The sequence below is a fragment of the Chlorocebus sabaeus genome, chromosome 22 (assembly GCF_047675955.1).
Source record: "Chlorocebus sabaeus isolate Y175 chromosome 22, mChlSab1.0.hap1, whole genome shotgun sequence".
Lineage (NCBI taxonomy): Eukaryota > Metazoa > Chordata > Mammalia > Primates > Cercopithecidae > Chlorocebus > Chlorocebus sabaeus.
The window spans coordinates 19,916,162-19,943,015 of NC_132925.1; the positions used below are offsets into that span (position 1 = coordinate 19,916,162).

The 26,854-nt window shown below is 38.4% G+C and overlaps 1 protein-coding gene across 2 annotated transcripts in view; it reads left to right on the plus strand.

The window, feature by feature from the left end:
• The window catches only part of CMSS1 (cms1 ribosomal small subunit homolog), a 371,215-nt gene that overhangs the window by 191,862 nt on the left and 152,499 nt on the right, over window positions 1-26,854 (plus strand). Inside the window, exon 2 of one of the 2 annotated variants that reach the window (XM_038003237.2) lies at window positions 7,761-7,810. The exons of the other annotated variant lie outside the window; for it this stretch is intronic. The gene's annotated coding sequence lies outside the window, so the exon portion shown is untranslated. The remainder of the gene's footprint in view (window positions 1-7,760; window positions 7,811-26,854) is intronic. 2 annotated transcript variants of the gene reach the window in all.

Consider the following 26,854-nt stretch of genomic DNA (forward strand, 5'->3'; position numbering starts at 1 on the left):
CACATTTGCTTTTAAGCTTCTGTGACTTAGACTGGAGTATCTCTATAATCTCAGGTGTGAATATTCACATTGTCTAGAACCACCAGTTTCTGCCTGCCACTGCTTACTTACTTTTGCAAGATTTGTACATAGGTAAACACTTCTAGTAATTCAGAGTAGGATGGAAGTAGCCTAAAATTTGAGTGACCTAGATAACTGAGAAAAACTAAAGCTGATTTTGTGCCTAGCTTTTAAAACCGAATGCATATCTGTCCATCATATGGGTGTGATTGACCTGAATTTGTAATGATGAAATTACACAGCTGAAAAAGACCTTGAAGCTCATCTAATTGTACATGTGGAAATGGGGCCCGTGGATCTGGAGTGACTTGTCCAAAATGATGAAGCTTAATCCCTTAGGCCTTAGACCAGGTAGCTTGATCTCTAGTTATACATCCCACCCCTATGACTTCCCCTCTAAAGCATGATTTAAACAAAAGGAAATAGCAGGAACTTCAGTTTGGGTTCATATTGCCTTCTCTGATGAGTATGTGTGTGTTCTGAAGCTCTCTCTGCTGTCTGCAAATCAGACATTCTTGCTGGGTTGCATCAGAGTCCAGGCGACAAGATTGATGAAGAAAGGGCAGAGGAGGGATGACGTAATAGATTGTGCAGCATTTACCTGCGAATTATCTCTAACTATGTACTGCTTGATGTCTGTGTGACTCATATACTGAGGTACTGCCATCCCTGTTATTCAGCACTGTAGCCTCACACTTACCTCACCCTATGTTTCTCTCCTTTTCCTGCCAAATCTGATTAGAAGTACTTTTGTTGTAAGCCCATGTTTATGAAGCCATAAGTGGACTTCGTACCAATGACCATGTGGAGAAAATAAAAGAATGTTAGAACTGGCAGGTTACATATTGACTCAGTCAAACCAGCTTGATGTCTGTCTCAATGTAGTTCAGTAAATACTTACATAGCACTTGCCATATGCCCAGCACTGTCAGTGTTTTCTTCCCTTACATGGTGGTTTTGTCTTCTCAGCTTCAGTTTAACAGATTCACATAGAATAAACCTGTAGCAAGTGCCTACCATGTGCAAGTGACTATGATAGATGCATTCACATGCATTTTTTCTTTTGAATCTCAAAACAACCCTGTGAAGCAGTTACTCTCTGTATCCATTTTGTAGATGGCGTAAGTGACTTAACTAATGTGTGTCAGAATTGGATTTAGAATCTCAGTCCCTTGACACTAAGTACAGTGTTTCTTCCGGTGCCTCACAAGTATCTTTGATTTGTGTACTCAAGAAGTTTTTGCAAGAAAACTAACAGTTTTCTTAAGGTCATCTTCATACTTGATCTATGATCTTCATACTTGATCTAGTGTCTGCCTCTGTTGTTCGTTTGCCCTTCAGATGCTAAAAGTCAACAGCATAGACATATGTTTATTTATTGAACAATAACCATTAAGTTCTACGTTGAAGTTGTATCATACAAACACTAACTTTGCATGAATTCAACTACACCTGCTCAGCAAATGAATATAAAGAGAGAAGGCATAAAAATTTGCATTGTGCAAACAAGTCTTCTCAGGTTGTATTCAGTGAGTCTATGCCTGGGAATAAACCTGAAATGGAAGGTGTATATTGATTTTTCTGTACATGTCTGGTCCCACATGCCTCTCTCAGGGTAAGCATCTTGCCTTACTCAGATGATTACCAAAACTGGAGGCAAAATCCACCTTGATTGGGCCTACTGAGAGACAGTATATTGACTTCCTGTATGATGACTTCCTAGGGGATTTATTTGCAAGGTAATTTTGACATAAATTGAGGGTTTTTCCCCCTCACATATTCTCCAAGAAACCTAAACCCCAAGTAAAATGCAGCTTCCGTAGGATGATACTGGGTTGCATATAATCAAGGAGGGGATTTTTCTTTAGAGTGAACTGAAACTGTCTTGGGCTCAAGAACATTGTGTATAATGGTAGCTGAACATATCTTGTATTCTTTGTGTATTGTGCCAGGTTGGAAGGATTAATACTGAGCAGATCAAATATTCCTTGTGTTCATAAGAGAACTGTGTTACCACTGAAACCAAGGGAGGAGAACCAACAGAAGGAAAAATCCAATGAGGTCACCCATCAGAGTGGTAGAGAAAAAGGATTAAGAAAATCCCATCAAATTTAGCTGCAGGTGATGTTTGAAAGAATAGTTGTAGTCAGTTATAAGGTCAAAAGCAAGATATAAGGAATTAAGAAAAATCATCATCATCAGAACAGAGTAGCCAACAGGATGTCATGAAACCAAAAGAGGAGGGCTGCATGAAGAGAGAGCACCATAGGTGGGGGTTGAGGACTGAGAACTGGGACTGGGTAGTGATAGTACCTAACAGATAGGATTGATGGGTTTAAAAGTGGAAGCACATAATGTCATCAAAATGAATTCCGGTTTCTGAGCTTGACTGAGATTCTTAATGTTTGAGTTTCCCCCTTTGGGGCAGGTGGGGAAAATCTAGCCACTGAGAGATTAGAGGTGGGAGAATTATTGGTGTCTGTTGGCAAGCAGATTCTCATAGCCTCATACCCATTAGATATTAGATTTCACTTTTATTACTTTTCTAAGTAGTTAGGTTCTAATTTGCTTGCGATTTGAGAAATCAAGGCTGGCTCTACAAGGCTGTCATCATGCTGGGAAAGGGGGTGCCAGAATGCAGCAGGACATAACCAGAAAGCCAGTAAAGGTTCAACTCTTATGAATAGGAAAGCCAACTAATTCATTCATAATACCAAACCTTGTCTTATTCAAGGAAGTGGAGTTACAACCAGGAAACCTCCCTTTCTTTCCTGTATTTGTATAGCACCTTGTATTGTTTAAGGTTGTTGGTGATAATTTTCTTTTTCTCAGATTGCTCACTTTGTGTTTTTGGCTCAATATTCAGTGTGACTGCTTGACTACTGTCACTCAAACAGGCTGTCTTGAAAAAGGTGAAGCTGAGAGGTTAGGGGGCTCAGATTAGAATGGGATCTCAAAATGGGGTCCCTCTACCCCCACTATATAGGCATCTCCTTGGGTGCTTATTCAAAATGTAGACTCCAGGGTTCCACCTAAGACCTACTAAATATGAATCCATATTTATAGCATCCCTGAGGATTCTTATGAAGTCTAGATTTTAAGAACCCTGTTTTAGGAAATGTGAGTGTAGTATAATAAACCAAATTTTAGAAGAATAACCTTTTAACAAATTGAATTCCAATCATTCTAAAGTTAAATTGTATTTATAAAATATAGCCAGAAATATGTATTTTAATGAAAATTTTTAAGGTTCTTTGAAACTCTTAGAAAAGTCTAAATGCAAGGCACACAGAAAATGTAAGCAGTCATAATAAACACACTTGGTTATGAGGAAGAGTGTTGTGAATTCAGAAGGTTTGTGTGTTTTGTGGAATTTCTCTTATTGCCCAAGAGAGGAAAGGACTGAAAGGAGAGAACTTGGAAGAAGCTTTCCTTGGCTTCCAAGATCCTAATCCTCCAAAATGCAGCTGCTTCCTACCCACCATCTCTTTGCCACAGACCAGCTGTGTCCCCATTCATTCCCACCTCCACTATTGCTTTTTCAATCCACACATGCCAGAACCAGAATGGAGAATGGTAGAGAAGGGAAAGGCAGTTTGATAGGAAGTAGAATAGAAGTTTTATAGAAAAGAGGTTTCTAGAAAGCCCTAAAGCATTAGACCAGAAAGCCCTTAGCCGTAGACTGCTGGGTCAAGTTTGTTGTAGTTATAAAACTGTGTGGGATACAGGTAGGTGTACTGGTGGTTTCTGGGGGTTGGGGCAGTAAGACAGGCTGACCCCATTAAGATAACCTCAGAAACTAACCCAAACTGTTTTCCCCAGCCCTCATCTGATCTTTGACTCTTATTTAAATTGTGTTTTTGTTGTCTTTGAGTTGTTTCCTTTGTACAAGTCATTTCCCTAAATAATCCCCAGATTTCTTCTTGACTGGAGTAGTTAGGTACTTCTTTTGAATACTTTGCCAACACCCTTTTTTCCTCCTTCCGCGTAATTATCGTAACTACTACCCACAAATGGATATATTTGGTTCCGATTTTTCACTCCTTTTCATGAGGTTATCATCTAAAATTTTCTGCCCCACAATCTCTTTTGAAAAAAAGTATTTTTTCTATATAGTCATGAAGGCTATCATTCAAATCCCAGAAGTTGTAGTTTTACCCTTTTTGTTTAGTGCTATTAAAACTCAGCTTTGGAATGATGAGAATTCAGCTCATTTATCTTACATCTTTTCTTTCCAAAAAAAAAATTCAGCTTGGGTTGCACTCAGCCCTTAGCATAGTGACTCCCAGAGTTTGCTACTTAAGTTAAGAAATTAAAACTAAGATCTTACTCTGTTTTGAATCAGATTATTAAATTAATAATTGCGGCATGTCAGCCAAAGTAAACAAGCATTCTTGATGGGTAGAACCATGCATTGTCTTAAGCTATTTGATTACCAAACCACTGCAAGCTTTTAAAATTGAACTATCTCTAATGTGCATTGAGAAGGATAAAAAATAACTTGTTTTAAAAAGTATTTTTGTTTGGTCTTGTTCTGTGTACTTTTTGTCCAAAACTAGAGCATATTCATCTTTATAAATCTTTCATTACTTACTGGCTTTCTTAGTGCCTTAGCTAGTATTTTCCACATGAGGTTTACACCATCTTGTGGCCTGCAGTTTTCTGACTCGCTTTTTCTTGCATCCTTGGCATTCATTAGCCTATTGGTAAATGTTTGAAATGGCAAGAAAAGGAGAAATCACTTGTCATTTTCTGCTCTTAAGGCTTTTATTACTTTTTCGATTTTCTCTTCAGGACCATGAGAGTCAATGATTTGAGTCTCTCAGACATACCCTTTTTATCTTTTATTTTTTGAGATGAAAATATCTTATTGCCTGAAATTTTTAATTTGACTAGAAAGCTAGTCCATGTAGAGGAGAGCTTTGGTGATGTGTCTGCCCACAAAACTGATTTTTGCCATGGCTCACTAATGCATTTTGTGTGAAATACCAAATTCTGGAAATCCTTGCTTGTGTATCTCCCACCTCAAAAAAAAAAAAAAAAAGAAAAAACGAGAAGATGAAATGAGAGAAATCAAATCATGAAAGATGCAAAAGTCTAGTCAGGAGAAACCAGTAGGAGATCCATTATGTAATGAAGAAGAGAGTCAGGGACAAAACCAACTCTCAGTTAGGTGGCTGAGGCACAGAGAGGCCCAGAACTGGCCCAAAAGGTATACAGATTTTGCTCTAATTGCATTTGAAGTTCAACCTTTAAAGTGCCTTAAACCAAAAAAGTGTCACTGATGGAAGCTAGAGTATCGTGTAGGCAAAATGGGCCTTGTTGCTTTGACTGCCACTGTTAGGAATTGTGATGTAGTACTGATAGAAAAAATATATTAGTTATCTAGTGGCAACAGGGAATTGGCCACTGCCAGCCACTGAGGTGGCTACTGGTGTCTGCTAGTGAACAGATTCTTACAGTCTCTCACCCACTGGGTACTGCATTGCATATAGTTATTAGTTTTTGAAATACTTAACTTCTAATTTTCTTGCAAATTTGGAAACTGATGGCTCCCTGGGAATTATAGGTTATGGTTGTTTTCCCCAGCCCAACCTTGCCTGGGACCTATACACAAAGTGTTTCCCTCCTCCACTAAGTTGCCGTAACATTTTCCACCTTCCTGATGTTTGTAGTAACATAATTACAATAAATTGCTGCTGCTCTTGGAGACATTCTCTTTTCTCACATCTGGGTTTAAAGCTTTCAGTAAGGCTGCTAAGCAGTGGGAAGGAAGGAGCCTTTCCATAACTTTAAGGTCATTCCTGATAAAGGTAACTACTCCACCCCTCCTTCCCAATTAGATTCCCTGCCAGCAATAGCATAGACTTGAACCAGTGCCAAATGTGTTAATACCATAAGGACTTGCTTGATAAAGGCTGTGCATGGCAAAGAAAAAAAACAGCCAAAGTTTCCCAAACTAAAATTTTCCAAGATTTTCATATGAGTTGCAGCCAGGGTACCCTTCATCTAAGTGTTACCATGTGTTTGCTGTAGTCATTGGTATCCTGCAATTCTCATTCTCCAGGACTTCGAGAGATTAGAATTTAGAGGAAGTGCTGGTGATGTCAAGATGGAAATCTACTGTAGCTGCAAAGAATATAGTCTTTGACAAAAAGAAGGACAATAGCAAAGACAGGGAACAATGGTGGGGTTGATATTATGATCTTTCCAAATAATTACTAAATAATTATAAGTCTATTACACAGCAGCATTCAGTGTTGTACTTCATTGTTCCATTAACGTTTTGCATTATGTTTGCTAGCCTTGCTTCTCTTACTGTTATAAACTCTAGACTAGGAGGAGTACTGTCTTGCTCTGGCCCTTGTGTTTTGCATGGAGAAATAACATAATGTCATCAATAGACAGTTGTTGGTTATCTGACTAGATGCAGCAAAGTGATTTTATTCCTGGGCATGGGTGGGATTCATTAATAATTACAAAGTGCCTACATAGTTCAGAAACTTGGAACACCTATAAAGAAATTTTTTTCTGTTTGACATTGATTTTCAGATTTCATATGTAATGATAGTTTTAGCCTCAACATCCACTCAAACCTTTATCATAGTTGCTAATGAATAATAAAAATGACTGATTTGCAGTAGACTCAAAAGAAAAAATAAAGCCTCTTTGGCCTTTAAATATTAGAATATTCCCAAATGAAAATTCAAATTGAGTGCAGGTGACTGAACTTACTGAGGCCTGTTTCAATTTGATCACTCAAAGCTTTGCCTCCTGTTTGAAGAAATTCTTGGATTTTAACCTACAGTATTACCAAGAATATAAGATCTATCTTCAGTTCAATTTATTTTCCTGTTGTCCTGAAACAAAATGGCAGCCAATATAAATTTCCCCATAATTTCACTGAAGGAGTTAGAGTTCGCAGTAGTAGTAATAATAATGATAGCATTAAAGGCAGAAACAAGATTGTCTGCTCCTGTTAGCAACCTGAGCAGTCAAAGACATTAATGGACCATGAAGACTGGAGGGCTGGGGTGACTGTGGGTCAGAGCTAATGTACATAGGCAAGCACAGTGTAGGGGAAACTTTCGTCACCTCCACTACACTAAGCCTTTTCACTTGATAGACCAAGCTCTTAATTTCCCCAGGTTGTTAATCTGGCACCTTTCATGAACATCAGTGTTCACTTTGGAAAATAAAAACGCAAACAGCCAAAACATCTAAGTGTTAAGGGGAAAGAAAATCAACAGAGGAAATTACAGTAGCACATGATACACTGGCACCTTTTACTTGAGTCATAGGAGGCAAAGATATTTGAAAGTCTGCAGCTTTGACCGTCTCTTAGTAACCAGAGGTCTTGAGAAAGAGGGTGCAATGCATGGTTTAGCTGTAGCCCTGATATGTATACGTGTCCACATTTTCAAAACTGACCCCTTAAAATACGTATGAGAGCCAAGTGGTTTGAAAGTAAATACCACTTTCTTTCACCATTGCTTTTGCTCCATGTTTACCATTTCCTTTCTAACATCAGTTACTGTTTCTAAAGGAATTGGTGTTTCCTGATCTGGTGTAGTTTCTGTTTGTTTTGGATTGTCCATCAGTTGTTAAGATATCTACCATATGTTTTAGAAACTAGTATATTGAGGGTTGAGTACCACACCAAGTTCTCACTTTTTTCTTTCTGTCTCTCTTATTTTTAGGTAAGTCATCTGATTGGAGCCACATTTCATTTGATGGAATTTTCCATTTGGTAAAGTATTGCTATTCTTATCTAATGATGTAAACTGTCGTTTTTGTGATTTGTCAGTATGTTTTTTTCCCACAACATTGTCCTTAGTAGTATACTGTGTTCTGTATGGAAGGAAGAAAAATCAGTTGGGGAGCAGGGAGATTTGGAAACAAGAGAAAAGGCATATAACTGAGTATATTTACGTGTCGAAAAACACTTATGACAGAAACCTGCCTCTTTATAGCTATTGTCCTCAATTTTGCCTTTTAGAGCTCCGAGAAGTAGAGAAGTTATTACTTTTAATGGTATTTAGAAAGGACCATGCTTACTTCAGAGAATCCAACTAAGAGCAGTGACTTCAAGCTGTATTTGGTGACAATCTGGCATTCCTCAACATGTTGCTATACATGTTGGCTAAAGCATTCTATATCATCTAAGAGTTTTTCTTTTGCATCATAGTTTAAGTCTACAAATAATTGCCCCTTTTAAAACACAGTTATTTAATAGAAGAAATAGAAAAATACACAATTTAGGAAGTACAAACCTAGGATTCTGTGGTGCAAGGATGGTACGGGGCTTGTGGTCTGTGGTAATAGAAGATTGAAGCTTCTGATATTGAGCATGACGGAGACAAAGGAGACACTTCATGACAGCAAATTACTTTTCCCTAATGGTTCTGGATCTTTCATTAGTAAGAAGGATGTCTGTATTTGATATACTTTCTGTAAAAGTGAGGTAGGTTATGAATCTAGGAATTCTGTTTTCCTCAGGGAAATGTTTCTTTTTCTGTAGAACTCAACACATGTTGATCTATTGAGTAACAAGCAACCAAAACCTAAAAACCTCCTCCCAGCATCGTGCCATGCCCAGCGTGTTTCTTGAGTAGTACTTGCATTGTATGTTTTCTTTAAAAGAGACTAACTTAATAAAAAGATATAATTTAAAATACCCAGAGGACTAGTTGGATGCCATATTCCTCCAAAATGGAGTTGGACTCCATTTTCTCTTCCTTCCCTCCATTTTTAATTTTATAAACTAAATACCTGACCATTTATATCTGTAAAGCCTGTTGAGATCATGGAATGTTGGCATTTATTGTGGCTGATTGAGGGAAGACTCACAGTTCTTGAATATTGGATGAAGCAGTGGATAGGATGTCATTGATGTTCTGCCAAAAAATTTCATATATTAAACCAAAGTTCCTTCTTGGATAGAAGACTGTCCCATCTCTACCCATAGGCTCCACTTCACGGGTCCAAGAGCCCATCAGGTAGGGAAGATCTCTGCTCTGTAAAACACTGTGTTTTGGTTGAATGAATGAATAGAATGATGAGTGGCTGAATTGTTTAATACGTAGGTACTCTTATCAGACTATTAAAATTCAAGTTTTAGTATCATAATATTAAAAACTTTTAAAAACGGAGAACTTCCACTTTTAGTCACAGTTATCTTGTTTGGCAGTATAAGATATTGTGTGGCTGCTTTCTCGTATTTTGATTCTGATAATTCCCATATCAATTATCATTTACCTGAATTAGATTTCTTTTGAAAACCTTTGTGAGGGAGATGGTATGTGGGAAGCAAGGGATGAATATCATCATTGAGCTCAAAGTATTCAAAAAGCAACCTTAAAAATGTAAAATGAAATATTCTTTAATTCTAAACTTGAGTGGGATTTATAATGTCTTTATCTGTCTTTTATATTCCAAAAGGATAAAATATCTAAAATTATTTCTTGTTTTATATCTTTACACTAGAAAGGAGATTGGTAGGATTATTTTGTCAACCAATCAGAAGGCCTGCCAGATATGAGATGTATAAAAATAATTTCAGTGCTGTTTTCCCATTTTCTTTCCTGAGAATCTCTAATTTTCTCATCATATCATTAAAAGCCCAAAACCAAACAAAATATTCTTTGTATTTTTCAAAAAATTTATCATCCAGGGGAAACTCCAGCTTTCTAGTGTAGTATTTTCTAACTTTGGGGGAAATCGGGAGCCTTGTAAAGGGTGGAAACTTCTGGGAATAAGAATTTTCTCTAACATTGGGAAGGCTGGGAAAGGTTCTAGTGCTTCAGGAGGATTTCAGATTCCCCCACCATGGGCCTAATTATTTCATAGACTCAGTTCAGCTAAACTACCGTGATAAAAGGCAGACATACATGGTTGCCCCAATTATAAAATCAGTTAACATCAAGTTTTCCAGATTAAATCACTAGTAATGGATTGATTGCTGGATCCAGGAAGCATATTCTTTATTTTATTATTATTATTATTTTTTGTTTGTTTTGTTTTTTTGTTTTTTTGTTTTTTTGTTTTTTGAGGCAGGTTCTCTCTCTCTTGCCAAGACTGGAGTGCAGTGGCATGATCTTAGCTCACTGCAGCTTCCACCTCCTGGGCTCAAGCAGTCCTCCCATCTCAGTCTCCTGAGTAGCTAGGATTACAGACTGTGCCACCACACCCAGCCAAATTTTTTTTTGTGGGGGGAGAGACAGGGTTTTGTCATGTTGTCAGGTCTGATCTTGAACTCCTGGGCTCCAGCAGTCCACCCGCCTTGACCTCCCAAAGTGCTGGGATTATTGGCGTGAGCTACTGTGCCCAACTGCATATTCTAACAGCAGCCCATTTCAAGGCCAATGAGGTGGTGGTGGTGATGGTGGTGGTGGTAATGTTTGAGATGGAGTCTTGCTCTTGTCACCCAGGCTGGAGTGCAGTGGTGTGATCTCAGCTCACTGAATCCTCCACTTCCCAGGTTCAAGCGATTCTCCTGCCTTGGCCTTCTGAGTAGCTGGGATTACAGGCACGTACCATCACGCCCAGCTAATTTTTGTATTTTTAGGAGAGACGGGGTTTCACCATGTTGGTCAGACTGGTCTCGAACTCCTGACCTCAGGTGGTCCGCCCACCTTGGCCTCCCAAAGTGCTGGGATTAAAGGCGTGAGCCATCACACCTGGCCGGCCAGTAAGTTTTATTAGATAGAAAGTATGTAGAGAATGTTTGAAATTATATTTAGCAGAAAATGGAATGACCATATTCATTTGTTTTCTTTGTAAAATAAGCTCTTTCTAAACAGTGAAACAATAATTTTTCCTAGTTTTATTAAGGTTTAGTTGGCAAATAAAAATTGTGTACATTGACCGTGTACAATGTGATGTTTGATGTAAATCCAACGAATAAACATATTCATCATCTCACATATTTTGTGGTGAGAAAATTTAAAATCTGCTATTTTAGCAATTTTCAAGTGTACAGTATGTTGTTATTATTAACTGTAGTCACCATGCTTCACAGTAGATCAACAGAATTCCTGTCTAACTGAAACTGTGTACCCTTTGAACAACATCTCCCCGTATTCCTCTGTCCTGCCCCCTCCCCACTGCCCCTTGCTCCTGGCAACTGCCACTCTACTGTTTGCTGCTATGAGTTTGATTTTTTAAGGTTCCACATATAAGTGAGATAATACAATATTTGTCTTTCTGTCCCTGGCTTATTTCATTTAACATAATGTCCTCCAGGTTCATCCACATTGTTGAAAATGATAGGATTTCTTTCTTTGTAAACGCTGAATAGTAGTATTACATTGTATATGTGTATATATATATATCACATTTTCTTTATCCATTCGTCTGTCAATGGACACTTGATTCCACATCTTGACTGTTAAGAATAATGCTGCAATGAACATGGGAATGTAGATATCTTTTCAAGATACTTACTTCATTTCTTTTGGCTATATACCCAAAAATGGGATTGTTGCATCATATGGTAGTTCTATTTTTTATTTTTTTTAGAAACCTGCATACTTATTTTCTATATTCGCTATTCTAATTTACATTCCCACCAACAGTGTACAAGAGTTCCCTTTCTCCACATCCTCACCAACACTTTTCTTTTGTCTGTTTGATAATAACCATTCTAACAGATGTGAGGTGATACTGTGGTTTTAAATTGTGTTTTCCTGATGTCTAGCAATGTTAAACATTTTTTCATATACCTGTTGGCCATTTGGATGTCTTCTTTTGAGAAATGCCTTTTCAGGTTCCTTGCCCATTTTTAATTGGGTTATTTATTTTCTTGCTATTGAGTTCTTTGAGTTCCCTATGTGTTTTGGATATTAGATATTAACCCTTTACCAGATTATTGGTTCACAAACGTTTTCTCTCATTCCATAGGTTACCTCTTCATTCTATTGTTTTCTTTGCTGTGTCAAAACTTTTTATCTGATGCAACCCCATTTGTCTTTTCCTTTTTTCTTCCTTTTTTTTTCTCTTTTTGCTCCTGTTGCTTGTGTTTTGGGGGTCATATCCAAAAATTATTTCCCAGACTAATATCATGAAGCTTTTTCCCCATGTTTTTTCATCTAATAGTTTTATAGTTTCAGGTTTTACGTTTAAGGCCTTAATCTATCTTGAGTTGAATTTTGTGTATGGTATGAGATAAGGGTCTAATTTCATTCTTCTGCATGTAAGTATCCAGTTTTCCCTGTACCATTTATTAAAGACACTGTCCTTTCCCTGTTGTGCATTTTTGTCACCTTTGTTGAAGCTCAGTTGACCCTAAAGATGTGGATTAATTTCTGGGCTCTCTGTTATGTTCCCTTGCACTATATGTTTGTTTTCATGACAGTACCATGCTGTTTTGATTACTATAGCTTTATAGTATATTTTTAAATCAAGTAGTATGATGCTTCAATCTTTATTCTTTTTGCTCAAGATTGAAGTATTTGAGGTGGTTTCATATGAATTTCAGGATTGTTTTTTCTATTTCTGTGAAAAATCTCATTGGAGGCCGGGCGCGGTGGCTCACGCCTGTAATCCCAGCACTTTGGGAGGCCGAGGCGGGCGGATCACAAGGTCAGGAGATCGAGACCATGGTGAAACCCCGTCTCTACTAAAAATAGAAAAAATTAGCCGGGCACAGTGGCGGGCGCCTGTAGTCCTAGCTACTCGGGAGGCTGAGGCAGGAGAATGGCGTGAACCCGGGAGGCGGAGCTTGCAGTGAGCCGAGATTGCGCCACTGCACTCCAGCCTGGGCGACAGAGCGAGACTCTGTCTCAAAAAAAAAAAAAAAAAAGAAAAATCTCATTGGAATTTTTATAGATATTGCATTGAATCTATAAATTGCTGTGGGTGGTATGGAAATTTTAACAGTATTAATTTTTCTGATTCATGAACACAGGATATCTTTCCATTTATTTGTGAGATAATATTTTTTACAGATTCTTGGTTTCAAGTTCATTGCTTCTAGAATTCTGATGGTCCTTGAAACCGAATGCTAAGATTATTGAGTAAAAGTTGCTACAGCTACGACTGAAATTACAGAAGAGAAACTTGTTCTTAAGTTTTCTGTGCCTCAGTGTCTTCATCTTTTTTGCTTTCATCGAGCTGCAAGTTCCTTGAAGTTAGGGACTGTGTCTCTGCTTTTGCCCATTTTTATACCTGTAGCACTTGTCACATGGCCTGGTACACAGGAGGCATTCATTGAATATCTGATAAATGAGAGGAGGGACTACTGAATGTAAAATAATCTCTATCACATATGATCATTGTAGGGAATAATGAATGAGGTGTTGTATATGCGTGGAGAACCCAAAAATACTTGCTCAAAAATTGTTTTTTTAAAAACCTGATTCATGCTAATCAAATTCACAAAAAGACAGATTGCCTTATTTTTTTTTACTTGCTAAAATATTTTCATTGCTTTTACGTTAAAAGAACATGTGCTGACCATAATTTAACCTTTTTCGGATGACCCAAGATTATTATTCACAACACTTCATTTCAGCAAGTGTGATCATCCTTGCAGGCCCTTTTGTGGATTTAGAGGTCTCTTTACCACTCTCCTCAACAGTTTCTGAATGCTGAGCATTGGGGCTATTGAGTCAGCTATTTTTTTTTTTTTTTTTTTTTTTTTTTTGAGATGCAGTTTTGCTCTTGTTGCCCAGGCTGGAGTGCAGTGGTGTGATCTCGGCTCACTGCAACCTCCACCTCCTGGGTTCAAGCAATTCTCCTGCCTCAGCCTCCCTAGTAGCTGGGATTACAGGCACCCGCCACCACACCCAGCTAATTTTGTATTTTTAGTAGAGACAGGGTTTCTCCATGTTGATTAGGCTGGTCTCAAACTCCCAACCTCAGGTGATCCACCCACCTTGGCCCCCCAAAGTGCTGGGATTAGAGGCATGAGCCACCGCACACAGCTGGGTCAGCTTTTTGTAGCTTTTCTGATTTCTTGGCTGTGAAGACTGGCAGACTTCTGTGAGGTGCCTTCCCGAACCTTCCTCCCTGATGTGAATGCTCCTAATCTTCTGTGACCTTGAAACTAAAATGCTTTGCCATATGAATATGCATATAAAATAAGAGTACACTAGGAAGCTCTTTCACATGTAAAGTCTGTGCAATTCATAAATTGGCTGCTCTTGAATCCTTTTTATCCTTTCGCTTATTTCTTGAATCTGAGTTGTTGTAACATTTTAGATATGTGCAAAGTTGCTATAAACTTATAAAGCAGACATTTCCTTTATCTCTTCTAATAGTGCTTCCAGGAACAGATGCAGATTTCATGACACCTTAGTCTATGTTATCTAATGGCGAAGCAACAATTAGTTGTGTCCAAAATATCAATCAGAATATTTCCATCTAATTATAGTTCACAGCTTCCTTATGAATCATTTTTTATTTACATAAGATTTGCTTTAATTTTGTTGAACAGTAATGGAGACTTTTAAATGGGTTTTTGTTAGTTGTTCAAATTCCCCAGTTTGTCATATGTGTGTATAATTCTTCATAAAGACTTTTAGAGCAGCCTCGTTTTGATATTTCCCTTGTCAAAATGATATTTCCTGAAAATTTTTATCATCAAAAATCAGTATTTATAAAATATGTGATCAATTGTATGTCTGTATCTGATTATCAATTAAGCTGAAAATGAATTGAGTGCTGGAGAAGAGTCCCATCCAGTTGGTCCATTATACAGCGTGGAAAGCACTAACATGTTACATCAGTAAAGTTTTTGGGGCTCCAATGTAGATTGGAGCAGTGAAGTTAGAAGAGACTTGTAGCACCTCCCAATGACCATGCTGACCACTCCACTACCACAGTTAACTCTCCCATTAGGAGTAACTGTTAGTTAGCTCATCACGTTTCTTCAGCACCACTTTATCCTCTTTAACCCTCTGTCCTATTTATGTACTCAGACCTACCTGGCACCCACCTACCAAATAAGAGTAAGCACCATAGTAACCAAAGAGTAAAATTCTTGTATATATGCTTTGTGCTGTCAGCAACATGTATCCTGAGATCTTTGCTGAAAAGTCAGTTAATGAAATTTGAGATTCCTTGGATTATCTGACATGTAAAGTTGTGAGCCAGATGTGGTAGCATGCACCTGTAGCCCCAGCACTTTGGGACGAGCAGCAGGGAGGATCCCTTGAGCCCAAGAGTTCAAAATCAGCCAAGGCAACAAAGCGAGACCCTGTCTCTTAGAAAAAAATACAAAAACAAAAGAAACATTGATCTTCTCCAGCCTTCAGTGCTCCTGGTTTTCAGATCTTCAGATCCAGACTGGAATCTCTACCATCAGCTCTCTATTTCTCAAGCCCATAACTACATCATCAATTTTCCTGGATCTGTAGCTTGCAAATTGCAGATTGTGGAACTTCTCAGCCACCATAATTGCCTTGAGTTTCCCAGGCAAAGACTTTGAAACTCTGAGAAATGTATTCAGGAGGATTTTTAAGTTGTGCACAGTGACCAATATGTATGAAAGGTGAAGGCTGGGCGTGGGGGCTCATGCCTGTAATCTCAGCACTTTAGGAGGCCGAGGTGGGCAGATCACGAGGTCAAGAGATCGAGACCATCCTGGCCAACATGGTGAAACCCTGTCTCTACTAAAAATACAAAAATTAGCCAGGTGTGGTGGCATGTGCCTATAATCCCAGCTACTCGGGAGACTGAGACAGGAAAATTGCTTGAACCCAGAAGGCAGAGGTTGCAGTGAGCTGAGATCGTGCCATTGCACTCCAACCTAGGGGACAAGAGCGAAACTCTGTCTCAAAAGAGAAAAAGAGAAAGAAAGGTGAAGCAAGCAGAATTAAAGTGTGAGAAATTAAAATGCAGTGTTGTGGCCACAAAGCTTCAGCATATTTTGTAGGTGCTCTGGAGTTGAGAGGGCCCTTCAAAGTCAGATGAGGCTCATTTGTGTTGTCAAAAATGAATAGCCACATGCAGAAGAATGAAATTTGACCTTTGTCTCACTCCATATACAAAAATCAACTTGAAATGAATTAGAGACTAAAACGTAAGGCTGAAATCATAAAACTGCTAATAGAAAACAAAAAAAAAAATGTTTCTTGACATGAGTCTAGGTAGGGATTTTTTGGGTATGATATCAAAGCACAGGTGACAAAAGCAAGAATAGATGAATGAAATTACATCAAACTTAAAAGTTTCTGCATAGCAAAAACAAAAAATCAACAGAGTGAAAAGGCAATCTATGAAATGGAAGAGTATATTTGCAAACCATATATCAGGTAAGGGGTTAATATATAAGACTGTCCTACAGCTCAATAACAAAAAACAAATAAGCTCATTAAAAAATCGTCAAAGGCCCTAAATAGACATCTCTCAGAAGAAGATAAATAGCCAAAAGGTATATAAAAAGGTGTTGAACCTCACTAATCATCAAGGAAATATTAATCAAAACCACAGTGAAACATCACTCACAGCTGTTAGAATGACTGTTATCAAAAAGATCAAAGGTAAGTGTTGGCAAAGTGTGAGGAAAAGAGAACACTTGTACATTGTTCAAGGGAATGCAAATTAATACAACATTATGGAGAACAGTATGGAGGTTCCTCAAAAAATAAAAATAGATCTACCTTACTATCCATCAATTCCACTTCTGGGCATATATCCAAAAGAAAATCAGTGTCAAAGCAAAAATTAGCCTGGTATGGTGGCACATGTCTATAGTTTCAGCTGCTAAGGAGGCTGAGGCAGGAGGATCTCTTCAGCCCAGGAGACTTAAGCTATGATCATGCCATTGCACTGCAGCCTGGGTGACACAGCCAAGGACTAAAAGTCATAAAAATATGAACTGACAGGAGAGTAACCTCTCAAATCTTACCCTTACCAAAAGGAATAGCAGGAGATTGAAAATTAATAATAACTGATGACATTTAAAAAATAGTCTTTAAGTTCTTTAAAAGTGTACTTTTAGTGATTTAATTTCTAGAAAGATTTTTAAAGTAATTTTCTAAAAGAGAGAAAAGTAAATAAGTAAAATTGTTGTATTTTCATGTACTTACAGTAGTAGATACTTTTTTCCTCTAAAATTATTTCTAGATATCTTGACTATTGCTGTTGACTATCTTTCCATTCCTTTTCTACTTAAAATTCTTCTGTTTTTAAACAGTATGAATGTAAGCTGATGTATGTTTGTGTAAAACTGTGATTCACGTTCTACAGAACTATCATCTTTCAAACTATTATATCAAAATTAAGGAGTAAGATAATTTTTCATCATATTGTCATCCAACTTCATGACTTATTTTCTTTTTTTAATGCACTTGGAATGTATAGAAGAAAATTCCAGAAAGCTACAGTGACTCCTTTTTTTCACATAAAGGAAGTGGCTAGAATGAGATTGAGGGCAGGGGGGAATGTGGCACAAGGAAACTGGCTTGAAAGCTCTATGTATTATGTGCAATTTTATTTTCTGAGTAATATCACTGATTCAGTAATTACCCTGGGTAGTAGCCATACAAGTTTTCTTGTTCCCTGGAAAGCCTTACTATAATCCAGAACTTTGCTAGCATATCATATACCTTGTAATTTTATTTTCTAAAATTAAGTGGCATTTAATGTCTTCATTTCCCCATGTAACCTTTTAAAAGCCTTGTATCTTCATTTATTTTATTGCTCCCACGCCCTCTTTCTGTTTCACGTAATTCTTTGCAATTCACTTCACTATTCTGCAAATAAATCATTTGCAGATTTTCTAAAAACTGGATTCTCGCATTTAGGACTTGGTGCCGTGGTTTCTTAGTAGAATACAACTTTACAACCGGAAGTTGCAAGTTCCCCAAGTTCAAAATCTGTACATGTTTGCACTAGAAAGCCAAAATATTCCCTCTGTAGTCACTGAACTTCCAAAAGAAAATAGATGCTGTCAGCCTAGATAGAATTGATTCATTTAGGCTCTAATCATTTTGAAGGCCTCAGATAGGTAGGGCTTGCGAGACTTAGCATTGCTTTGGCCATTCTCTTTTGAGGACTACAATTGGGTTATATCTTTTGCCATAAGCTAAAAGACAAAAACATGAATTGACAGGATAGTAACCTCTCTCACCTTACTCTTACCAAAAGGAACAGCAGCAGATTGAAAATGAATAATAATTGATAACATTTTAAAAATAGTCTTAAAGTTCTTAAAAATGTTGACTTTTAGTGTTTACTTTTAGTGATTTAATTTAAAAATTGCAAAGCGAGTATACATGTTACTATTAACTAAGAACTATTTTATTAGAAAGTAATGAATAATTTTGCTTTTTTTTTTTTTTTTTTTGAAACAGAGTCTCGCTCTGTTGCCAGGCTGGAATGCAGTGCCACGATCTCGGCTCACTGTAACCTCCGCCCCCCAGGTTCAAGTGATTCTCCTGTCTCAGCCTCCCAGGTAACTGGGACTACAGGCATGCACCACCACGCCCAGCTAATTTTTGTATTTTTAGTAGAGACGGGGTTTCACCATCTTGGCCAGATGGTCTTGATCTCTTGACCTCGTGATCCACCTGCCTCGGCCTCCCAAAGTGTTGGGATTACAGGCATGAGCCACTGCGCCCAGCCTAATTTTGAATTTTCTTAGTGCCAGTGTGCTGTACTTTTCAAGGCCCGTCAATTGTCTAAGACCTCAAATCCTGATGCAAAATTCCCCAGCTTACTGCTCTCACGTAGAACATACTTGTGCCGATGTCACTGCTTTTCCAGGCATCAAGCAAAACCATTGGAGGTAGTTGAATTTCTAATGACACCCTGTAGAGCTCTCCTTATACATAATAAGTTTATTCTTCTTTGGAGTTGTTAAAAAGTGAGGCTCAAGTTTTTGTGCCCTCAACTTTATCCCCCTTGCTTTATTGCTACCTTCCAAGTTCAGCATCTTCAGCATTTTTACTTCAAGAAATAAGGTTATGATGTACAGCATTAAGCAAGATGCTTTGGGAGAGGAGGAACCCTTCCCAGAATTTCAGAACTGTCCCCTTGTAGAGAAAATTCCTGTAATGTTTTGTTTTACTTCGAAAATCTGAGTGCCAGAAAGAACAAAGAGTCAAGAAAGGAGCTATTGTGAGCTCTTGAATTTGAAGCAAAATCTGTGCTGTGACCCCATTTTAGAAGATCACTGGCCCTCCGTAGAGCACCACTTTGAACAAATCCGTGAATTTTAAATCAAGTGTCTTGGTTGCTTATATTTTTTAAATCTCAAAAGATCTAAATTCAGATGCCAGTGAAAGCTTTGTAAAGGGAACCTCCCCTTCCTCAGCCTACCCTTTCCTTGCATTCTAGGAACTTCTGGGGGCTTTAGATATTCCCTAAATGATTAAAGAATAGATTATAATTCACTAGAACAGTGATTTGCTGATTAAATGAAGAATAGCTGATACTTTATGAAACTGTTCTTAGAAGAGCTTGGATGCTAGGTCCCTTTGTGTTTCTGTGTGTGTGTGTGTGTGTGTGTGTGTGTTTGTGTGTGTGTGAAAGAGAGAGAAAGAGAGAGAGATGAGGGGGGCACCAAGACAGGCATAGTTATACCCATCTCCTTTTTCCACAAAGCATTTGCAGTAGCTTGTAACCAGCACACATTATAAAATTTACATAGCGATTTTTAAATTTTTAAATAAAAATAGAGGGAAACCTATAGAAAAGAAATGGTATTAGAATAACGTTGAGTCTCTTGGGAATCCTACAAGTCTTTTGCTTCAGATGCAATTGCAGTAGCATTAAGAGAGAAGTCAAACATCAAACACAGTTCTATCCTGAAGAAAAGGAGCAGACCTTCCATTGGCCCTCCACGCCACTGCCACCCCAAGTTGAGCCAATGCCAAGTCCAATATCAGCCCTTGGGCTTCACCTGGTCTGTGCATTCATTCTAGTTCCACCATCTCTGCCTTCATGCTTGTTACGGCACAACTCTGCTAGAGTATTCATTCCATTTCTTTGAAAAGACCTGCAGTTCAACAATTGCACATCCCATTACAGAAACAGCATTGAGCATGATTTTGGAAAAATCACACATGCATCTTCTATTGGACCTGAGTATTCAAGACAGTTTCAGACACCCTTGGTTTATTATTCTCTTGGCTTCACATGTACATTCATGGAATGGACATAGATGAGGGATACCCAGAAACTGGCCAGGCACAGGGGAAAAGAAAGTGAGGGAGATTCCATTCTGCCTGACTCAGCCGGGATAGGTAGAAAACCTAAGGATCTTTTTCTTCAGCAGTCATCATATGTTTCCATCATTTGTTCCCATGGTTATTTTCCGCTGCCCAGTTGTTATTTGCACTTCTTTTAAAACATCAGTGCATGGGCCTCAAGAGGCAAAGAGAATTGAGGTCCTACAGTAGAGTCAGAATATTCAAAGTTTTGGACTGAGGTATCACCTCTGAGCTCATGCTTTTTTATTGCACTACATTTGGCTGAAGATCTGACACTAGATGCACCATAACCATTGCAAAGGCCATGCAATCTCTTGCTTTTTAGATTTCCACTGACATTTTTGCTTGCTGTTAGAGTAACCACACCTCTCCATGAGTTTCAGGTGTTTTAACCATTTAGGAAAAAGAAGGAAGGGAGAAAGAAACGAATCAGTAGTAAAGAGATGGTGCCTGAGAATGGAAAGATCACAGATGAAAGTGGAGTATGTGCTACCCTCTGGCCCAGGCCAGGTGGCTGGGTGTGGATGGACGTTTTGTGTATCCCCAGTGCAGTAACCCTTACAGAGATAATTCTCCCAGTTTAGCCACCACGAAGTATTGTTCTTTGTTTTTCTATAGTGCTTGTCAAAATGCTATGACAACTGACTGGTTTTATGCAAACAGAGCCTGGCTCTCAAGAGACAGTGTGTCTGAAAGTCAAACATGGATGGCAGCCATTGGCACACAGAGGAGTCAGAAACCACAGATTGTTTTCTCGTTGGATGAACAGCTTAAAGCAACGTAAAGTTAATTGAAGAATTCCTTGAAAGTGAAGTCAGACTAAAAGAAATCCTCCGAGTCTATAATTTACTAAATGTGAAAGAACTGTAAGTGGTATGAGACTAAAATAGTTTTTTCGGGGGAAAGAATATTTTTGTAAACAGATCTGGCTTTTATTTTTGCTTGGGCTGTTTTAATTATTTGCTCTAATAATGTAGATCTCCAGAAGAATCTCTAATTAGGTAAGGCTTGATTTATGGAGTTGGCCTCATATAAACCATGATGTCATGGTTTGCTGCAGAAAATTACAGGCCTGGTCTCGCCATTGAAAACTAGTATTTCTACCTAGAACTACTCTTGCTCTGCATGTCTTACTCTCAGGAAACCAAAGCATTCTATGTTCTCCTTCACAGTGCACATTGCCCAGGTAAACTCAACATATAGTATTACTCATCAAATAATTGTATCAAACATTTTAAAAATTTAGGAGGGAGGAGTAGAAGAAAAACACTAGAAGTTAAAGAAATCTTTACTTCCTGGGAACCTAGTAGATACCAGCCTGTGTTTCTCAGTAGAAGTGGGTTCAGTCCCTCTTCAGCTTACAGACTGGTGAGGATATGCCAGACTATCGAGAGTAGTGTCTGTGTGTCCCTTCCTCCCACAACTCTTCCACACTCCCTCTCCAGCTCCTTCCCGGAAAGGTCTTTCAGTGTCATGGTCGCGTGTTTCATCTGGTTTTAAATAAGAGCCATGGGGCCTCTGTAACATTTCAGCATGGTTCTTACTCCCTTTCCCATTGCAGTAGAAGCCTTGGTGTAGGGCCAAGGCCTTTTCTTTGATTATAGGTCTGCCAATTACAATTTCCTGACATTTTTCTCACATTAATTATACCTTAGTGATTGCATTTTCTATGATTTCCCATTTCAATTTTGTTAAATTTTGACTCCTATAGAGCAGGCTATAGAAGGAATCCCTCTAGATTTTTACAGATTGTTTTCCTGTCTTCCACAATTGTCTCATTTACATCTGCCCTGATAGTCAGTTTAAGTCACCTGCCTTTATCAGGTCTTCTTAGACTATTCAATGTACTTTTCAAAGAAAGCGACTCTTTTCTTTCATGATTATATTTCACCAGTTTACATCATATTTAGTTAAATTATGTAATTATAGTAACAAATCCAATAGGCACAAGCAGGTTTGGGAACAAATACAACTCTAAGCAGTTTGAAGAAACGCATGGGATATACTAGCGAATGATCTTATAGCCTCTTATTCAGCATGTGTGGGCTCAGTCCTGCTTGAAACACAGGGATAGAATTGGTTAAGTGGAGCTCAGTTATGGAGGCTTCTGAATCTGTGCTCTCCACGCTGTCTTCATTTTATGGAGGGGGTCCAGGGTGGTTACAAGGCTTGCCCAAGGTCAGAAACAAATTTGTAGCCAAGCAGGGTATCCTGACTTTCAAGACAGGGTTTTCTCAGGGCACCAGAGCAGGACTGATATCCTGGGCTTTTAATATGCTTGTCTGACTACTGCCAAAGGTAAAAAATGCAAGTTTATCGAGTTTGATTTATTACCACAAAATATCTGTCTGGAAGTTTACTTTACCCATAGTTTTTGTGTTACTAATTAACACGCATTTTTCTTTGAATTCTTCCTGATAGTAAAACAGACTCTTTGTTGTTACAGGGAGTTAATCAAGGCCATAAGATTTCCCAATTCTGTCAATGACCATACTTAGCTAAAAGACAGAAAGGCTGAGTGGAAGATTTTTCCTATGCCTATAGTAGGGCTTGTCCTTCTTGCCACTACACAGCCCCATACTGTTTGTGGCTATTTTTGTTGGTCTAAAGGGCACAGGCCTCTGAAACAAAACTGTTTTTGGGTTTGAGCCAGATGATTAGGTTTGTATTTATTTGATCACATTCACAACCCATATTTGCTGACTTTCCTAACACCAACTTGGGAAGATTTTTTTTAAAATCACTTTCCTTCTTCTCTTCCTTCCTTCCAGTGTTTTCTTCCTTCCCCACTCGCTTTCAGAAAGGATTTGATGTTGCCTAGGGTTAAAATAGATAAATAAAATCAAAACCATTAGGATGAATATGAAGGAACGGGGAAAGATGTTATACTCGACTCCCTGAGGTAAGATGGCTTTGCTGTTATATTGAACAATGCATTTGGCTCTGAGCTTCCTGGTAGACAAAGTGAAACAAGTCTTTGGGTTCATGTTATTTCTATTTGCTGAGGAGAAACATATCAGGTCGTCCACAGAGACATTATTACCAAGCACTTTATTCTAAGCCAGTGATTTTCATGTAAGTGAAGCTAAATAATCATTTAGAATAGGGGATTCATATATACATTAGAGTTTGAGAAGCTCTGCTGTAGTCCACCTCCATTTTTTGTTGATAAGCCCAGGGAAGATAAATAATTTGCCGGTTACCAGGCTTGGCAGTCATACACAGGCTTAGAGTCAGTTTGTCTTGGTACCAGCCTGGGCCTCAGTGCTCCTTTGTTTAGAAAACACAGGTGTAGTGAGATGCCATATTAGCGCTGGTGTGGTCAAGTACCTTACCTCGCTCCCAGGCAGTATGGACACAGACTATGACATGAGTCTTGGGATTTAGACTTAATGAAATCAGAATATGTGAAAGAGGAGTTTTTTTCAAGAAGCTTTTCTTTTTACCACAAAGCTGGACCTCTGTATCAGGATGCTGTCAAATTGCCATGGAGGAGAAATCTAGAAGAGTAGGCCATAGCAGGTGTCCTTTTTATGGCCTGTTTTAAAATACTTTGTCAAAAATGCCCTTCGTTTAGTCAAAATTGTGGGCAAATTTGTTATATTTTTGCTGCCATGAGTATATGGTAGAACTTTGGGCAGGGGTCCTAAACTCAAGCTGTCTGCAGGAGACAGACAGGCATGGACAGCTATTTATTGTTCAGAAGGCCAGACATAAAACAAGGAGCAAGGTCTATAGTGAACCAAAGGGCCAGTGTTCTGTCTCAATGGGGCAACTGCTTCTCAGCTCCTGTTCATTTTTTATCATGTGAAAAATGCAGTTATGTGGATGAGCAGATCTTCCAGTATTTTCAGAGGAGCTGGAAGTCTGGATTATTAAATAAAATCTCCTGATTTTAAATGTTGGCAACTCTTTTCTTCCACTTGTTCAAGGCAGAAACCTTGGAGTTGTCCTTGACTCCTGTCTTCCTTTCAAAACCCACATCTAATTTATCAGGAAATCCTGTTGGCTCTAACCTCAAAATATATTCAGAATCTGATCACTTCTTACGGATCTCTATTGCACTACTGTGGTCCAAACCACCACTGTCGCTCTCCAAGATTGTTGCAGTAGCCTCCTGACTGGTCTCACTGCTTCCATTCTTTCTCTCCTGCAGCCAGAAGTGTTAAGTCAGATCACGTTGCCCCTCTGCCCACAATCCTCCAAAGTCTCCTCATCTTACTCAGCGTGAAAGCCAAGATCCCCCCAATAACCCATGAGACTCTCTGACCTCATCTCTGCAGCTACATTGGCCTCCTGTCTATTCCTCACATATACCAGCTCATTTCCTCCTTGTGACCTTTGTCCTTGCTGTTCCTTATTTTTCCTGGGATTCCAGGTATCTCTATGGCCCATTCATCCCCTGCATCCCTTTGCTTAAATGTCATCTTCTCAGTGAGACCTGCTTGGACGCACTATCTAAACTTACATACACGAATACACACATCCTTCCTCTCCTTCTCTGCTTTGTTTTCCTCCCTACCACATATCATGGTCTAGTATACTCTATCTGTTTCTCTTTTATTACCTGTTTTCTGCACTACAATGTAGATTCCACATGGATAGGGACTTTGTATGATTTTGTGTTTGTTCACTGCTGTTTACATCTGGAAATGAGCCTCACACATGGTAGGTGTTCAGTAAATGTTTGATGAATGAATGAATCTTAAAAACAATTTTTTTAACTTTGGGCCAAATAAAACTCTTCAATAGGCCAAACCTGGGCTGTACTTCTTTTGGCCTAGAGTCAAAAAGAAGGATGAGTGCTCCTCCAGCAGCTCCTTGTAGCTTGGGAACAGACTTTATGAATGCATCATGATGCCTGCCCTGCTCAGGAAACCACAGATGAGTTCTTCCCTTCCATTCCCACATGTACCCTCCTACTTCCACACTGCTCAACTTCAATACATGCTTATTGTTTTGTGGCTCAACATTGTTTTTCCCAAGGCATTGCTGTTTAGAATGTGGAAAATGTTGTGTGAATTATTTCAGCCTCCTGAGTGCACCTTCAAATCTCTGAAGGTAGCACACATTTGAACAGTTTGACTTGCTTTCGGCAACACAGAGTTTAGAACTGGGCAAGCAATAAGTGAGAGGAAGACTGTCGCAGAGGGTAAAGCATGTGTAAAGACAGGTGTAAACATACCCATGATGCTTAGGAAGAGAACAAGTGAAACTAGAGTGGAGAGTGAGAGGGAAAGTGGTTAGAAAAGATGTTGAAGAGTAGACAGGGCCACTTGCAGACCATGGTAAGGAGTTTGAACACTATTGTTACATCCCATGGGAAGCTGTTAAAGCATTTCTAAGTATTGAAATGATGGGGTGGGATTTATATTGATTAAATTTTACTCTGGCTATTCTGGGAATTTAGGAGACCAATAATAATAATGACAAAGCAAATGCAACTAACATTTATTAAACACTGATGCCAGGCAGCATGCTAATTGCTTTATACAGATTATTTTAGTTAATTCTTACATCGTTCTATTGAGTTAAATATTATTATCCCAGTTTTGCAGATGAGGAAACTGAGACACACTGAAGCTAAGTAATTTGCCTGAAGTCACAGAGCTAACCTATCGAACCCAGGCTGTCATTTTTCAGCCTTTGCTCTTACTTAGCCCTTAACCTTTACTTCTTTGACTCTTCTTCCAATCCCGGATTCAAGATGAGCATTTAGGAGGTTATTGCTATATTCCAGGCAACAGCTGGTGGTTGCTTGGCCTTTCTGCTAAGGTGGTTTTTCTATCGTTCCTTATAAGTTTAATATTCATTCTTACAGATGGAGTATGATTTAATTCATGTTGGATAATAGGCCTTAGCAAAGACTGAGGTAATATATTTTATTACTTAATTATAAAATTTTTCATTGAATGTTTTTTAAAATACTGTGCATTTACCTAGTAGGCACTTAATAAATAAATCTAAATTATAAAATATCAGGCTAAAAGAGACAGTGATGGAATAGCATTCCCATTGATGGAAATATTTATAATTTATCCAGTTAGAAAATAATCTCTAGTTCCTTGTCAATGATAACAGCACATTTCTAGGAGTCAGTTCTTATTTTCTTAAGAAGAGTTGACTCTGATAAGCTGTCATACCAACTGTACTAGATTCCAGACTCATTACTGTGAACTATTCAGTGGTGATTTGTTTCAATATGCCTTTTTACTGAGATGTATAACACACACAAAGACACCTGCACATATAAACATATACATATAGATATATATCCTGTTGATGTTTTGCCAGCACATCAGTCCGTTGTTAGCAGTTACTTGAGCACCTAAACTCAATTCAGTTATTTTTCTTTAAAAAAATTTTTTTGAGCCCGGAATGGTGGTGCATGCCTATTGTCCCAAGCTACCCTGGGGGCTGAGGCAGGAGGATTGCTTGAGCTCAGGAGTTCCAGGCCAGCCTGGGCAACATAGCAAGAGCTTGTCTTTAAAAAATAAGTAAATAAAAACTTAAAAATTTTTTCAGACTTATTTGTCTAAAAAGAAATATTTTTTATTTTCACATGTATAAATAAAATATTAAAATTAATTTTAAAATATATTACAAAAAATAAATTTACTTATTTGTACAGAAAA